This window comes from Chenopodium album, chromosome 2 (assembly GCF_948465745.1).
Source record: "Chenopodium album chromosome 2, dcCheAlbu1.1, whole genome shotgun sequence".
Classification (NCBI taxonomy): Eukaryota; Viridiplantae; Streptophyta; class Magnoliopsida; order Caryophyllales; family Amaranthaceae; genus Chenopodium; species Chenopodium album.
This window is the reverse complement of record NC_137835.1, coordinates 68,072,987-68,090,103: the sequence shown is the minus strand read 5'-3', so window position 1 is coordinate 68,090,103 and position 17,117 is coordinate 68,072,987. Positions and strand designations below refer to the sequence as shown.

The window sequence follows — 17,117 nt, the reverse complement described above, 5'->3', positions numbered from 1 at the left end:
ACACGTTAGTAACTTCAAGGAAAATAATAAACAAACAATCAAATTAAATAATTGAAAGAGAGATTTAGGACCAAATCCTCAGAAATTAAACCTATCACGTCTAGGGCGAAGGCAATTCGAATATGGCTAGGTGTTTCGAGATCTTGTTAATGTGGAATTTTGTATGAGAAAAACAAAGTTTAAAAAGAATCGAATGAATGCTAATTGAAACTGATTATAGATCATGAGAATTGGTGAATGATTGAATGTAGATGATGAATGAAAACAATTGGTGAATGTAGATGATTGGTGAATGAAAACGGAGTTTTTAATACGATGTTTATGGAGAAAATCAGCCAAAAAGATAAATTAGACAAAACTGAGTCTGACGCACAGAAAACAGAGCTGGCGCCAACCCTGGCTAGCTGGCGCCAGGCACCAACACTAGCGCCAGGTGTCAGGCCTGGTTCCAGGCGCTAAGGCCTGGGGTTAGGCGCCAAGCCTGATTCCAACGCGTTTTCGAAAATCCGATAAATTTACCGTACTGGAGGATAAAATAATATAATTTCCTCGAAAATGCTATTTGATTTTGATTAAAACTCTGAAAAGTCAACAAAAGTCAATTTATCAATGCTAATTGAATTAGGAATAAAAAGAACCTTCTAGAAGAATCTAGAAGACTAAAACCATTCCTAATTGCATAAGGAATGATAAATCATATTAGGCCCTCCCCTAGATCATTGGGCCGTACATAAAGCTCAAACCGGGCCCAGTTTAGTAAATTGGCCATAACTTCCTCAATATTCATTGGAATTGGGCTTATAATATATCGTTGGAAAGGTCTTTGCAAGCCCCATCCAACTACACTACTATTGGACCCATATCATGGACCAACCAAACTGGATTCACTGTTTTCTTATAATAAGTTTTCAAAAACAGAGAGAAGAGAAAAGAAATAAAACTTTCTGCAACACTAGACTTTCCACACTTTCGTTTCATTCGATTATGATTCGACGCGAAAGGTACTCATCACTAGGTTTGGTTTTGGGGAGACACAAATGGGTGTCTACAGTATGCCTAAAGTCGTACTAGGCCAATTCTGATTAAAATATTAGACTTTATTGACTCAAATTAATTAATTAATTAGGCAAAGTTCTGTAAGTCGTTAATTTATTTAATCTCAACACAAGTCAAACAAACTATTAAGAAAACATAGAATATATGCACAACAAATATAGCACAATTAGTAAAGTAGGCACAATATGATGCAATGATTTTGCAACCTAACCATGGCTCTAGTTCTCTAAATTTCGGGATATGGTTTAGTCAAAGAGGGTCCATGGTTAATTGTCCGGATGCACCGCGAGGAAGCCTAACCATGAAAGGTTGGCGCGAGTGGATGGGACACCGCGAGTTTTAGAAAAACTCGGTTCCATGGTTTGGTGAATTCAACAATCTCGGATGTACCCTTTGTTGCTCAGAGCGTTCAATCAGGTAGATGGTGCATGAATTCCCAGGGGATTATGTCCATATGTAGAACACATATGAGTTTCAGAAAAGTGAGATAAAAATCAATTAGGAAGTAGGATCGAGCAAACAATACGAAAAACTGGTCGAAATTAGAACGCATATTTCTGGCTCGGTATTGGAAGAATTTGGCGCCAGCAAACAGAGACTGGCGCCAGGTTTTAGCTGTAGCGCCTAGCGTCAATGCTGGCATCTGGCGCTACAGTTAAAATTCCGGCGCCAATGCTCTGGCCCCTGGCGCTAATTCTTACATGCCTCGGCAGCTTTCTGTGCTCGATAAAATTTTCCAGTTTCGCGCGGTGTTATTTCGGTCCTAGTTGTGAAAGATATTTCTCAAATTTCCTACGTGTAAAATACTATGTTTTTAACTCATTACGAATGCTCTTTCCAATGAGATCTTTTTTATGCATATGACAATAATGTTAATCAAAATTACGCACATGAAATAATCAGGAATTAAAATAGAAATCCTCCCCAGCGGAGTCGCCAAAAAGCTGTAGGGAATAATTTCAAGCGTTAACCCCCTAGCTTGAACCCCACTGTGATCATACACTAAAGCACGGTGGCGTCCAAAAGGGAAGAAGATAGAGCAAAAGAGCCGCAAACAAGTTTTTTAGGAACTTGTAAACCGTTCACAGGGTGAAGGTTACACCCCTTAACGATCCAAGAGATCGTCAACTCCATAAGGTCTTGAACCAAATAAGGGTTCGGGGATGAAGGTACAAATCCAACCTAAAAGAGATTGAACGTGCCCTAATAATAGGCCTCTACTTTATTCCGATCGTATTCATGTGCGCTTCTTGACTAACATACAATAAATAGGTTTAACCCTAAACCTATTTAATCTATGTTGGTTGAATATTAATGCACAAATAAACTATTATTGGCGATCACTTGAATTATAATCATATTAACCCTAACCAAGATTATTAATTATCTTATTAAGTGTGATTACAAATACCAATTCCCTTTAAACATGCATAAAAGGCGTGATCAAGCAGTAAAAATATATAATCAAGCAACATAATAATAATCAAATTAATAAAATTATAATCATAACAATCATAATTAAAAATAATCATCATATCAATAATTATAACAATTATAATCATAAATCATAAAGAATAATCGTAATAATAATCATCATCATAATCAATAATAATAATAATCATGTTAAAGCATAGCAAGATCCTAGGCATGATACTAACAAGATTAATAACAAACCCTAGCATCTCACTAAACAATAAAAATCAAATCTTTAACCCTTAACATGATACTAACAATCATAAATATTAGGAAGAACATAGGAAGCATCATACTTTTAATCATATTCGATATTAAAGTTACCCTAGACATGATACTAGGAATCAAAATAACAATCTAAACATGATTTCTACATCATAACATCAATTAAAACATTAAAGTACTTACTTTGATGCCTCATACCTCTTTCTAATAACAAAATACACACGTTAGTAACTTCAAGGAAAATAATAAACAAAAAATTAAATTAAATAATGGAAATAGAGATTTGGGACCAAACCCTCAGAAATTAAACCTTTCACGTCTAGGGCGAAGGCAACTTCGAATATGGCTAGGTGTTTCTAGATCTAATGAATGCGGAATTTTGTATGTAAAAAGCTAGTTTAGAAAAAGAGAGAGAAAGAGAATCAAGAGAATCTTGAATGAGAGTTGGTGAATGATTAAAGAGAATGAGAGAGAATTGATGAATGAATGAAAACTGATTGTAGGTGAATGAAAACGGAGTTTTTACGACGTTATTTATAAAGAAAATCAGCCAAAAAGATAAAATTATCAAAACAGAGTCTGGCGCACGTGAAACAAGGTTGGCGCCAACGCTGGCCACTGGCGTCAGACGCTAGCCCTGGCGCCAAGGCTAGCGCCAGGCGCTACAGCTAGCGTTTGGCGCTGACCTGGAAATTCACGCGTTTTCTTAAAATCAGATAAAAATTGCCGTACAGGAGGATAAAATCGTATTTTCCTCAAAAATGCTCTTTGATTTTAATTAAAACTCTGAAAAGTCAACAAAAGCCAATTTATCAATGCTAATTGAATTAGAAATGAAAAGAACCTTCTAGAAGAATCTAGAAGACTTAAACCATTCCTAATTGCATTAAGAATGATAAATCATATTAGGCCCTCCCCTAGATCATTGGGCCGCATATAACGCTCAAACCGGTCCCAGTTTAGTAAATTGGCCATAACTTCCGCAATATTCATCGGAATTGGGCTTATAATATATCGTTGGAAAGCTCTTGTCAAGACCCCATCCAACTACACTACTATTGGACCCATATCATGGACCATCCAAACTGGATTGGCTGTTTTCTTAAAATAGGTTTTCAAAAAAAGAGAGAAGAGAAAAGAAATTAAAACTATCCGCAACACTAAACTTTCCACACTTTCACTTCATTCGATTATGATTCAACGTGAAAGGTACTCATCACTGGGTTTGGTTTTGGGGAGACAAAAATGGGTGTCTACACCTAGGTATATGGTGAATTATTAAAGTACCTTAAATGGCAGACTTACGACAATTAGCAAAAATGACATTTTGTATAATTGTATAGGAACAAAGTGTTATATGGTGAATTTGAAATTTTTTTATGGTATATGATGAATAAAGTTAAAATTCATGCGTATATGGTGAAAAATCCATAAAAAAAAATTAATAAAAAAAAACCTTTAATGCAAACTTTGGTTAAAAATAATAAATTTAAAATAAAATAAAATAAAAACCTTCTGTGACAAATTGGTAAAAAAAAATAACCCTAAGTGACATTTTGGTAAAATAAACAATCTTATGATTTAATTCATTATAAGTAAGATAAGTTCAATTTAGTAAAAATAAGTCATTTCATAACACACCAAACAAGACATTTCTCGTAATACTTTCACCTATTCAACTTAAAATTGGACTGTTAAAAGCCTATATAACCTCATAAACCTTAACCTAGCAATATTCTCAACTTGAAAATAATAATGACACGTGAATCAAGGCTTTCTAGTGTTTTTTTTTTAATTTAAATTATGAACGGACACTAATGTCTTAAGGGTCAAAATGACCCCCGACTACCTTAGCAAAATAATATTTAGGTAAAAATCATATGAGTAATTAATATGAAAAAAAATCATATGAGTAAGTAGTAAAATGAAAACAAATTTAGGTAGTAAAAAATTTTTTTTTAAAAAAACCCCTATTTTTGGTATTGATTTTTGTAAAACGGGATTTCCTCCACTCAATCCTCTGCCATGAACAACATTTCTACTAGTACTAGCTAAATGAGAAAGGATCCTTGACACCTTTGTTAAATGCCCAAGGAAAAAGAGGATGTGAAAAACTCATGATATAAACCAATCCAAAGAGCTTGTATTTTGCACGCCTAAGACACGAGAATGTAAAAGTTCAAAACACTAATTATATACAACAACCTGGAACAATCCGAAGATTAAGGACACCAAAATCAAGTCCAAAACACAAGTAAGAGTTTATTTACATAGATAGTCAAGCATTTAGCAGGAGACAAAATGTCATAGCCATCGTTAGTTATATACGTAGCATCGTAGCTGTAACCCAAATAGCATACTCAAATCACAACAAAAACGAAGGAGAGATTTGACTGCTTATTGTAATATGTTGTATTATAATTAGAAGTCATTTATCTCGAGAGTATGATGCATCAAATAATCTGGCATCTTAACAGAGATAGTTCTATTTACAAGTAAGTAATGGTCAAACAGATGCATCTCTAGAATCCAAGAAAGAATCCAAAAGCCATTGATGATTTGTTCTTGTGAAAAGTCAGTAAAGTAACCTTTTCCGACAACCATACCTTCTTCCTGTGCAAAGCGCTCAACTTCAATTTAAACTTGATCTCCTCCAACCTTGTTCAATTCTAGTAAATTGCAAGCAACCTCAATGACTTCCTCTCCATGAGAAAATGACATATCTTGAACTAATGGAAGTCCACCTCCTTGTTTGCGCAACGAGTTTGGCAATTCTACGAACAGATGAAAGATTGATGGAAAAGATTGGGACGTTGTAGTTATCTACCCATCTTGTGTTACATATTACTATAACACCCTCAGATAGTTAAGATTGATTTGGCCCTTCCATCTGGATGCAAAGGTAAAGTCTCTGAGCTCAGCCCTCCGTCCCGATATTTCCATTAGTGTAAGACCTAAAGTAGCTAAGCTCTCTTCTTACTTGTAGACACCCAAATGTGTCTCCCCAAAACAAAACCAAGTAATGAATACCGTCATGTCATTTTTTATCGAACAAAGCAAAAGTGTGAAAAGTATAGTGATGAGGATGTTTTTATTAAAATATCTCTTCTTTTTGTTTTTGAAAATATTTCTTTTCTTACCCTATTTATGAAAAACGTTCATTCCAATTTATTTTGTCCATTATTTGGGTCCAATAATAGTTTAGTTGGATGGGGCTTGAAAAAACCATTCCAACAATATATTTTAAGCCCAATTCCGATGAATAATGAGGAAGTTATGGCCAAAATACTAAACTAGGCTCAAACCGCATTTTACCTACGACCCAATGATCATGTGGAGGGTCCAAAGGTTTAATCTCATTCATAAACTAATTAGGATTTGTTAGAAGCTTCTATGAGTTTCTAAAAGGTCTTAATTATCCTTTTTTGAAAAGATAAAATCAAAGAGTTTGAAATTAAATAAAACTTTCTTTTTTTAAATCCTAATTCTATTCGAATTTAAAGATGTTCACATAGAGTCAGATATTATTTTGTGCCTCATAATTTTTATCCAAATCTTATATGGTTGAATAGATCTTGAAATTATCTTTCCAATTATATATTATAATATAAATTCCGAGCTATAACGAAAAAGATATGAATGGAATACGAAATTTTATCCAAAACTGATACCCTTCCACTATTTCAGCCATATATTTTTATTTATATAAGATTTTAACCTAATTATGATTGGGTTAGAAAGTAGACTTCAAGATCTTTCCAACGACATATTATATGCATTATTTTGACTTTTGGATAAAAAGTTATGATAAAAACAAAATCCGTAAAAAAGCTATCCTAGCGCCAAACGACAGGTTTGTCGCTTGGCAACAATACTTGTCACCTGGCGACGAGCTTGTCGTCTGGCGCTGCTCCAGTCGTTGGCAACAGGAGGTCTGTTATTCCGAATAGTACTCAAACTCTTTTCTATCGTTTTTGTGCTATTTTTCTATAAATAGGAAGCTTATCTCCCCGCTTTTAATCAACAATCATCTAATCCTATTCTCTTCATTCTCCTTAAGCTAGAAGCTTTCTCTCTCTATATTCTTTTTCTAAACCTTCCCTTTTACAAAATTCCTCATACATTAGCTCTAGACACACCTAGCCAAGTTTGAAGTTGCCTTCGCCCTAGATGTGAAAGGTTTGATATTTTTTAGGGTTTGGTCCCAAATCTCTATTTCAATTATTTAATTTAATTGTATGATTTATTAATTTACCTTGAAGTTACTAACATGTGTATTTTGTTATTAGAAAGAGGTACGCGGCATAAAAGTAAGTAATTTAATTGCTTTATTGATCTTTTGATATAGAAATCATGCTTAGATTATTTTGTTGATTCCTAGTATCATGTTAGAATGTTTTATTACTTCCTAGTATCATGGTTAGGGTAATAACTAGAATTTCTAATATCATATATGTTTCTATGATGCTTCCTATTTCTTTCCTAATATCATGTTAGTATCATGTTAGGGCTAAATCTTATGCTTAGTGACATGCTAGGGTTTGTCATTAATCTTGTTAGTATCATGCCTAGGATCTTACTAATAATATTATGCTTTAACATGATTATGATGATTATTATGTTGCTTGATGTTTATTATTGTTATTGCTTGATCACGCCTTTTATGCATGTTTAAAGGGAATTTGTACTTGTAATCACGTTTAATAAGATAATTAATAATCTTGTTTAGGTTAACATGATTATAATTCAAGTGGTCGCCAATAATAGATTTGTTTGTGCATTAATATTCAATGAGCATAGATAAACAGGTTTAGGGTAAACCTAATGATTGTATGTTAGTCAGAAAGCGCACATGAATACGAGAAAAATAAAGTAGAGGCCTATTTTTAGAGAAAGTTCAATCTCTTTTAGGTTGGATTTGTACCTTCATCCCCAAACTTCCAGTCATGGTTCCAGACCTATTGAAGTTAACGATCTCCTAGATCGTTAAGGGGCGCAACCTTCACCCTGTGAACGGTTTACAAGTTCCTAAAACTTTTTGGCGACTCTTTTACTTTAGCTTCCTTCCCTTTTGACGCCACCATGCTTAAGTGTATGATCACAGTGGGGCTCAAGTGTGGGATGACTTGAAATATTCCCTACATTACTGAATCAAGAGTTCGTCCTTTTTCATGTGTTTCTCCATATAAAAAGGTAGGAACTGCAGCTTTCACATATAAATTGCATAAGAAAGATATAATAGTCCAGATATGCTTTAACCAAATAATAGTCCTCTACTTGTGGGAAAGAAACTGCTAGCAATGTGTTCAATCTAATAACTATAACTAACGATTGCAAAATCTTGGCAATTGCATGTTTTGACACCAAAGATAGCCTTAAGCATTAGTTTGATAGTTATTAGTTATTGTCAGTCACACAAATACAAATAATAGAGCAACACTAAAGTCATAGGATTGGAATCTCTTTTAATATGTAAAGAACGTCCTAAAATTCATTCCCATATCCATAAATCTTACATTCAGGATGATTAACATCTAAGATGAATCGGCATGTACAAGGTGCTTGAAAATCATCACAACTATACTAAAGAAGTGGCACCCATCTGTAGGCGTCGCTTGAAGTGCGCCTACGTAAAAGCATGTGGTGAATATGCTTGGCACTCATAGGAAGTGGGAATTGACATATACGATTAGGGACAAGGAAAATAGGGAGCCGCCAAAAAGTTTTTAAAGAACTTGTAAACCGTTCTCGGATCATAAAAAGGCAACCACGAATAAGGGACAACGGAGGCAACAATGATTGACCTGTGAAGGTTACACCCCATTCATATTCCATGAGATTACTAACTCCATATGGTTCGGAACCACGAAAGGAGGATCGGGGATGATGGTACGAAGTAAGTCATGGAGTCACATTCGCCCGTATTGGCCTCTACTCGATTCTTATAGTGAAAAGTATTCCTGTTATCTCAAAGGCATGCAAACAAAGATTCAATTGTTCCAAACTATTATTAAGCTAAATTAGTTTAGTATTAATGCAACACATAATTCTAAAATATTGTGATCACTTGATTAAACAACAAGATTAAAAAGGAACCTAAACCGGTCGTCCAAATTATCTTATTAGGCGTGATTTTCAATTACATATTCCCTTTAAACATGCAATATAGTGATCATAAAAAATAATAGAACAAACATTAATATTAGAATCAATTTAACCATAATTCCAACAATATAAAATCGTTAGAAAAATAATAGAAATAAAAGGAACATAATTCTTACTTTGATTCTGTTTGTTTGCAACTACAAAATAATAAACGAGTTAGTAACTTCAAGAAAATAATAATAAAACAACAATTAAATTAAATTAAACAAAGTAGAGTTGATTTGGGGCCAAACCCTCAAACGGTTCTACCTTTCACGCCTTGGCTTAAGGACAGAATTGAACCACGAGTAAAGTATGGACTCCTTTGAGCACTTGAAGAAGGAATTTTGAAATGAGAAGGGTAGGCTAGTGTTTAAGCTAAAGCATAGAAGAGAGAAAAATAAACTCAAGAATTACTTGATTCCCCATACATCAGAAATGAGGAGGTATTTATAGGGAAAATGTGCTGAGGGAGCACACGGAACCCTAAAAGAATAAAAACCCTAAAAAAGTATCCCGCGACACGGCAATCTGTACCGTGACACGGGAAGTCCCACCGTCAGACGGGAAACATTCCCGTGACATGGTGCGTTTTTAGTGTAACGCGGGAAATTTTCATTAAACGGGGAAGAAAACGCGTTAAGGGTTTACGCTGAAAAGACACGGAACTTCCCGTGTCACGGCAGACTTCCCGTGTCACGGGAAATCCCACCGTCAGACGGGAAGGATTCCCGTGACACGGTGGGTACCTGCCGTGGCGCGGGAATTCGCAGCCTGCTTTTCCGTCTAAATACATTTTAAACCCTAATTTCATTCAGCATTTTAAGTGTCGATTGATAATTTCGGGCCATTTTCTGATTTATTATTTTTGGGCTGAAATAAGGAAATAAAATAAAAAGGTTTGGGCCAAACATAAATAATAAAACAATAAAATAAAACAAAAAAAGGTTTGGGCTAAAATTAAATAATAATTTTGGCTGAAATTAAAACTATGCTTTTACCAAACATCAAGATTAATCCATGGACTGTTCAAAAATATGAATATAATCAAATACGATTGTTTAAGCACTCTCGGGATTAAATACTAAACCCGAACAATAGTGGCTGTGAAAGGTTGTTCATCATCGGGTTTGGTTTTGGGGAGACATTTTTAGGTGTCTACAGAAGCCCCCACTTTGACTGAGTTTGTAGAAACGTCAGTTTCGAAAACGATAGTCAAAGTAGTCGATAGGGACAGAGAATGATTTAAGACGTTCTGCGATCCTAAATCACTCTGTATACGCCGATACCTGCAGAAAAATGTTAATTTCGCAGATAAGAGAGTAAAAGGATAGAATACGTATCTGGCACCAGTGTATTGGTGACAAACGAATTTGGCAGCTTCCTATGCTTGAAGGAATCCACCGGTTGACATTTATTGAAACGCTTTCCATGCCTGAGGAAAGCCGACTAAAGAGTTTGGTAGTTTTCTAAGCCTGAAGAAACCTACCGGATAATACTTTCCATGCCTGAGGAAAGTCGACGTATGAATTTGGTGTCATTCTATGCTTGAAGAAATCCACCGATAATGCCTTCCATGCTTGAGGAAAGCCGACAAAGGAATTTGGCGGTTTTCTATACTTGAAGAAAAATCCACCGATAACGTTTTCCATGCTTGAGGAAAGCCGACTTGGCGGTTTTCTATACTTGAAGAAAAAATCCACCGATAACATTTTCCATGCTTGAGGAAAGCCGATTTGGCGGTTTTCTATATTTGAAGAAAAATCCACCGATAACGCTTTCCATGCTAGAGGAAAGCCGACGACTAATGTATTCACTGAAATTTGCAAGTGTATGATGGTTCGATTATCCCCGAACGTGGGCCGCAGATGATTCACACCTTCAAATCGATTATCCGACCATATTAGGTGTCGAAAAATAGACTTTGATGCTTGCTAGGGGTAAAATGGTAATTTTAGTCCCCTTTAAGTATTAGTTAAAATTTTTTTGCGTAATTCCAGCGGAAAAATAACTGTCCAATTTGCGCGGAAAATCGTGCAGCTTTGATAAAAATACTAGAAATATTCGTAGCTAGCTTAGAAAAAAGTGCAAAAGAATATTCTGAACCCCGTGCCACGTGGAAGCATCCCGCTACACGGTAAAACTTTGCCGTCAGACGGGATCAATTCCCGTGTCTCGGAGCAAACTCCCGTGGCGCGGGAATCCTGTTGACTGAAAACCAGTCAATTGGCATCTTTGACTAGTCAAAGCATGTGCACCACATAATATATGACCGTTACGTGGGAACGGGATCCGTTGCATGGGATTTTTTGGCTTTAAATGTCAACTATTTCTCCCATTTTGCTCATCCATCATTCCTCTTTCTTGTCCGATTTTCACCCAAAGAAAAATCTTTTTGCTCGGATTTCCGTGTCTCGGCGGCTTCTCATCGGTGCTCGGAGCTTCTACCGTAAGCCGGCATAACCTACCGTGTCACGGCGGTTTCGCTTCCCCTTTTTTTTTATTTTTGTTTTCGCTAAAATTTGGTGTTGCTCGTTGCTGCTTACCGCTGTACTGCTGTTAATGACGCCTGAAGTCGCCGCTGGTGTCGCCGGAGCTCCATCGTCGTCTCAGAGGCTCCGTGACACGTAAGACAGCAACCGTGTCGCGGCGCTGCTTCCTGTGTCGCGGTGAGTGAGCTGGGTTGCCGGAGTTTTTTCGAGTTTTTGTTGCTCGGTTTTTCACCAAATTCACTCCAAGTTTTTGCTATACTCCTCATATTCGAACCTCTACAAGGATCTATGTAAGTTCCTCTTAATTTTGTCTTGAAATTGCCTCAAATGAGTAATTTCATGAAAAAGACCTTTAGAAATCAATATGGGGATTTTTGATTTTGAGGTTTTATGTTGAAATTCTTGCCATGAATTTACTTGTATATGTATGTATGTGCGTTTGTGAGAAATTTGAGTCAAAATTGCATGATTTGATGGAGAATTGAGAAAATCACCATTTTTGGTTACTACTTTTTGTGAAATGATGTTCTTGTTGTTCATGTTACTTCTTTGCACTTGAAATGGTGAAATATTGGTGGTAGATCTCTTAAAATATGTCATGAAGTGTTGATTCATCATTTTTGTGCAATTCCGAAACATATTTCGTGTATGTACTATATCGTCATGGAGAACATAGTATCATGCGGCTAGGAGAACTGTAGTATTAGTTTGTCATGGAGAAACTAAATACTTTAAATACTTCCATAATTTTTCCAATTTTTAGCCTTGAGGTAAAAATTCAGCGTATAATGCGATAAACAACTAAATAACTTAGGAAATGATGCTAAGCATTTAGATCTTTATTTTTATAATAATATTCCTAGGCGACGGGATCGCGATCTTTCCACCCACGGCCGACGTTAGGCTTTTCGGGAGGACACTCCCACTATTCCCGAGGGCATGGACGACGATGTCTTAGAGTCTGAGCCTCGGGCTTCTACGAGTAGAGGTAGGTGGGTTCCACCACTGTGAACTCCAGACCAATTGGTTTTCTGCCGTGAAAACCACGTTTCTCATCGCCCACTCTCCGGCATAGTCGACGACACGCTTCGCCACCACGGTTCTGGAGCCGGAGATTCGATTCCTCGGCTTCATCAGATCATTACGGGGGATCCTGCTACGAACGCTTTATGGGAGTCGGCTGGTTTAGTAGATTTCTATACGGCGGTCGTAGGGTTTCGCAGCCCCCGGGGTTGCGGTGCAACAGTCGTTCGCGCATTGTTGGAGTATTTTTGGGATACTACCAACACTTTTCATTTTGCTTGGGGGGAGATGACACTGACTCCTCTGGACTTTAGCATGATTTGCGGGCTGCGCTTCACCGACCGGGTCGTAGCTCAGATGTCCAATCTTTCTTGGGGAGCGGCTGAGGCAGCCGATTTGTTAGGTCCGATCGTTCAGCATATCAGGACCCGGCCAGTGTCTCGAGGTGGTCCTAGGAGCGGGCGATCGGAGCTGGCTTCAGTTCTAGCTCGTGGCTTTGACATGGAGGAGACATCGGCTGAGCAGCGAGTGCAGATCTTCATTCTGATTCTGATCTCTATGACTCTTTCTCCTGATAGAAGTTCACGCGCACTCCTTTGCTACCTCCCTTCTTTGGTCAGGATCAGTGAGATAGGATCCTATAGCTGGGCCAGCCTCGGATACGCCGACCTTCTCTTATCGTTACGTCATGGCTGTCGGCAGCTGAACGATGAGTCTCCTATCACTGTCTACGGTCTGTGGAGAATCGTAGAGGCAATGATCTTTTCCTTTTCTTGTTTTATTTTAATTTGTTCGACTCATGTGCTCAAAGATTACTCTTCATTGCAGCTATGGTTCTATGAGTACTTCCCAGGCTTGGATCCTCGACGGCGTCGTGGAGCGGTTCATGATTTCCCTGTCGGGGCCAGCTGGCGTGATCGAGGAGAGTCACGGGTGGAGTCTGTCCCTGCGCTGCGTGGGCTGCTACGCCGAGGCACCTCTTTTGTTGGCGTAAGAATTAGTTGTATTGCCTGTTATTTTCCCTCTGACGTTGTTTCCGGTGTTTCATGCCAACTTTTTATGGTTATCAGGTTGCCATTGATGTCCAGTATCGTCCTTGGGCCGGGATGACTTATCTTCCTGAGGCATTGCGTCTTTCAGCGCACCGCACCATTTTGGTTAGTACCGAACGCTTTGTCTGGTATTTGGGGGAGCGTGTCGTTCGTCAGCATAGCGGCGATCGCTTTGTGGTGCCCTCATCTTCACCAGAGTCGATGCTGGACTCGCGCTTGATTAGGGAGTTGATAAACAGGGGAGAGCGCTACACTTTTCCTTGGCAGGAGCTTATGCGCATGGAAGGTGATTATGCGCAGGACTTGCTTCCCTCTCTGGCTCCTCCACCCCGTCTTCCTGAGGTATGATTTCTTTTGAGGATTTTTGTTACTAGTCTCTGTTTAAATAGTCGAATAACTTGATTATTCGATCATATTTTCAGACGACTGTTCGCCCTGTGGGGAGGATCGAGATTCCGCCTCAGTCTGTCCACTACCCGGGGCCGATTGGTATTACCGAGGACCATATTGCTGACGTGCCAGAGGGTTACAGACAGGCGCAGGAGTCTCTGCCCGAGGTCTTTGAGCCGGTAAGTTTTTTTTTTATGCACTGTTCATCCTTTTATCACCGCTTGTTACTGATTTTTTCTTTGTTTTATCCTCAGCCTAACCGCCAGGTGATGATGGGATTCATGAAGCTGGTTGACACTCTGAAGTACTGCATCATCAAGCTTCGGCGTGGTGCGAGTTGTCGGAGCAATTCTAGCGATGTTCTTGAGGTATGTTCATTTTTTTCTACTTCTACCATTTGTTTTTATTTTGCATTTGTTGACGCCTTTTGATTTTGTATCTTTCAGGAGCAACGGAGGTCCCGCTCGCGCTCGAGGCATAGAGGCTCGGACGAGGAGGAGCTTGGTCGTGGTAGACGATCTCCTGGGATTCATCGTCATTCTCAGTCTCAGCGAGAGCCTCAGATTACTCAGCCGTTTCAGGAGGCTCAATGGCAGCAGCCTCAGTCTTCCCAGCGCTTTTCGGGTCAGAGTCAGGGGCAGCGGCAGTCGTTTTCACAGCCTGAGCTTGGGCCTGTTTTGACTCCCGTGGATCCTGGCTTATTTTTAGCTACATTGTCTGGGGTTCCTCCACCGGTGTCGGGTTTGTTCTCAGTTCCGATGTATGGGACAATGCCTTCACCGACGATTCTCGTGTCTTTGAGTTAGTCTACACCGTTTGCTGGTTGGACGGGTCCTGCCTTGAGTTAGACTAATGCTGGAGTCACAGGGACTAGTAGGGACACTACTCCCCGTACTCGGATGATGGCGGGACTCTTTGGCTCACCGTTCCCGTATTCACAGGGTGGAGATGATACTGATTCTGGTTATAGAGACTTTTGACCGAGGGTTTTTATTTGTACATACTATGATGACAATTGACGTTGTGTATTTATTATGACTCTTTTGTACATTATTCACAGTTTATGTATTTATTAGTGTGTGTTAGTGTGTGCTTGACACTCATTGTGTGTGATCGTGTATTTATTAATGACGCGAAAAAAAAATGTAAGTGGAGTAAGTGGAGGGTACCGACCTTCCCCAAAAGAAAAAGAAATAAAAAGACAAGTAAAAATAAATAGAATAAATAAGTAAATAACATGATAAAGAGAAATAATAAAAAAAAAAAAATAAATTAAAGTGATGAATAATATTAAATTGTAGGCGTCGCTCGAAGTGCGCCTACGTTAAAAGCATGTGGTGAATATGCTTGGCACTCTTAGGAAGTGGGAATTGACATATACGATTAGGGATAAGGAAAGTAGGGAGCCGCCAACAAGTTTTTAAGGAACTTGTAAACCGTTCACGGATCATAAAAGGCAACCACGAATAAGGGACAACGATAGGCAACAACGATTGACCCGTGAAGGTTACACCCCATTCATAATCCATGAGATTACTAACTCCATATGGTTCGCAACCACGAAAGGAGGATCGGGGATGATGGTACGAAGTGAGTCATGGAGTCACATTCGCCCGTATTGGCCTCTACTCGATTCTTATAGTGAAAAGTGATTCCTGCGATCTCAAAGGCATACAAACAAAATATTCAATTTTCTCCAAACTATTATTATGCTAAATTGGTTTAATATTAATGCAACACATAATTCTAAAATATTTTTGATCACTTGAATAAACAATAAGATTCAAAAGGAACCTAAACCGGTTGTCCAAATTATCTTATTAGGCGTGATTTTCAATTACATATTCCCTTTAACATGCAATATGGTGATCATAGAAATAATAATATAATAAACATTAATACTGGAAGCAATTTAACAATAATAGCGTTAGTCAAATTAAATATAAAATAAGCTAATCATAATACTAGCAATATAAAATAAAATAAGAGTAATTAAATTAATTAATTACTCACATTCCGCGCGTTCCTTTAAATTGCTACATCATGAATAAATTGTTAGTAACTTTAATAAAAATATAAATCAAATTGGAATAATTAAATTAAATAAATGTAGATTTTATTTGTTCCAAACCCTCAGTTAATTATAACTTTCACGCGTTGGTTTAAGTATAGAACTTCGGATATTGAATGGACTCCTTGGAGCGCTTAGGGGAAGTATTATGAGAGAATAGGATGGCTAGTGTTAGGCTAAAGAGGGAGAAGAGAATGATTTGATCATAAAGCTTGTTGATGAGTCAAAAGGGGGAGATATGACCTCTATTTATAAGGAAAAAAGAGGGGTCAGATCAAGAAAAGATAAGAATTCGAATTGGATAAAACTCTTGCGACAGACAACAGTTTTTGCGGTTTTTGTTTTTATCATATCTTTTGATCCAAAAATAGGAATAAGATGAATAAGATATATTTGGAAAGATCTTGAAGTCTACTTTCTAATTCAATTATAATCAAATTAAAATACTTTATAGAACAAAAGATATAGCCGAAATAGTGAGACGGTATCAGTTTTGGATAGAGTTTGACATTTTATTCATATCTTTTCCGTTATAGCTCGGAATTGATATTATAATATATCATTGGAAAGATATTTTCAAGGGATATCCAACCATACAAAATTTGGATAAAAAATATAAGGCACGAAAATAATATCTGTGGGTTCAAGTCTTTAGGCTGGGTAGGCTAAATGATGTGGGTTCAAGTCCCCAAGTCTAGCTCTAAATGGGTAGGGGTAAGCATTGGATATTCTTTGACTCGATCATGCATGGATATGAATATGAATGTGGATATGAATGTGAATGTGGCCGCACCTCGATGTGAGGTTGCCTACGTATCCGTTCGGAATCAGGCCGAACGTAGCTCTAACCGAACTTTGCACAAGTGTGTGTACACCTCAAAGAGGTCTTTCAAGGGTTGTAATGTGGTTAAGCTGAAGGTTTAAGGAAGAAAGGGGTAAAAGGCTCAAGACCCGAAAGAAGCCCCCAAAATATGCAATTGTGTATTAGACTTTGCAAGTTTTATTTTTCATATATTTTTTTTTGTTTTGACTTTTTTTTTTTTGAATCAATGTGCGAAATCTCAGATCATGCGGTCCATCACTCACTTAGCATTCATGTTTCTCAGGCACGGTACCAAGCACTCGATGAGAGACGCAATTTGAGACATGTTCATATCGGAGACATTGGAACACTTGCCCTTAGACATTGTT

General features: G+C 37.7%; 1 pseudogene; it reads right to left on the bottom strand.

Annotated features, from left to right (window-relative positions):
• Positions 1 to 5,260: 5,260 nt before the first annotated feature.
• LOC145586712 (formiminotransferase cyclodeaminase-like protein) overlaps positions 5,261 to 17,117 on the bottom strand; it is an 87,834-nt pseudogene continuing 75,977 nt past the window's right edge.